Below are 1,562 nucleotides of genomic sequence, written 5' to 3' on the forward strand. Positions count from 1 at the left end.
CATCCATTAGCCTTCTTGGGTTACTTGCTGTATACTAACTTTTAAGGATTCAGGCACTAGAGCACTTTGATCCTTCTGCACCTTGGAATTTTGCAGTCATTCTCTCTTTAGGTAACACTTTTTTTTTATTTCTTTCCTGTCAATGTGAACAATTCCACTGTTTCCTCATTACAAATCATCTGCAATATTTTGGCCTACTCACTCAACCTACCTATATCCACCCACAACCTCTGTGTGTCCTTTTAGCAACATATTTTCCTACCTATCTTATGTCATCTGCAAATTTAGTTACCATGCCATTGCTCCCCTCACCTAAGTCACTGATATAAATTGTAAAAAGTTGATGGTCTAGCAGAGACTCCAGTGGGACTCACCTCGTTATATCTTGTCAATCAGTCAAAAACCTATTTATTCAAACTCTCTGTTTTCTGCCAGCCAGCCAATCCTCTGTTCATGTTAATATGTTATCCACTGAACCATACGCTCCTACTTTGTGCAATAACTTCTTTTATTTGATATTTTGTCAAATTTCCTTCTGGAAATCTAAGTGCAGTATATCTACAGGCACCTTTTTATCCAGCGTGCATGTTGCTCCTTCAGGAATGCCAAAAGATTGGTTAAGTACAATTTACCCAACACAAAACAATGCAGATTTTTTCAATTCCCTTGAGATGTTCAAAGTGCACAGTTATAACCATCTTAACAATCAATTCCAATACATTCCCCATATCAGAATTCAAGCCAACTGGCCTATAGTTTCCTCTCTTGTTAAATTTGCTACTGCCTAGTCTGACGCAATCTATCCAGAATCTAGTGAATTTTGGAAAATCAACAGCAAAGCATCTACTACCTCATGAGCCACCACTTTTAAAACCCGACAGTGAAGTCTATCAGGAGCCAGAGACTTATTGGCCCACATCTCCATCAGTTTGTTCAGTCCCATTTCCCTTGTGATTATAATTTCACCAAGTTCCTCACTCCTTTCCACTTCCTGATTTGCCGTATTACTAGAATGCTTTTTGTATCCTCTATGATGAAGACAAAAGCAAAATATTTGTTAATTTCATCCACCATTTCCTATTATTTGTGATTAACTTTCCATTCTCACTCTGTGGAGATACCAACACTTGTTTTATTTACTATTTTCATTTGTAAATGCCTGTAGGTACACTACTGTGTCTGTTTAAATTCTGAGCTAGTTTAATCTCATAGTCTGATTTATTTTGTCCGATTAACCTCTTCATCATTCTCTGCCATTCTCTATATTCTGAAAATCTGACCTGCCTTGCATCTTTGCACAATTATAAGCTTTTTCTCTTAAATTTGATGCTTTCCCTAACTCCTTCAGTTAATCCTGGACAGTGGGCGTTCCCTTTAGAATTCTTCTTTACAGGAGGAATGTATTTATTCTGAGAATTCTGAAATATTGCTTTAAATCTCTGCCTCTGTTTCCCAATGGTCGGTCTCTTGTCAAGTGTGCCAGGTCACTTCAGCTAGCTCAGCATCCGTGCCCAAATCACGGCCCTTATTTAAGTTTCATACTTGGACCCACCCTTCTTTCA

Source organism: Rhincodon typus, chromosome 20 (genome assembly GCF_021869965.1).
Source record: "Rhincodon typus isolate 14 chromosome 20, sRhiTyp1.1, whole genome shotgun sequence".
Lineage (NCBI taxonomy): Eukaryota > Metazoa > Chordata > Chondrichthyes > Orectolobiformes > Rhincodontidae > Rhincodon > Rhincodon typus.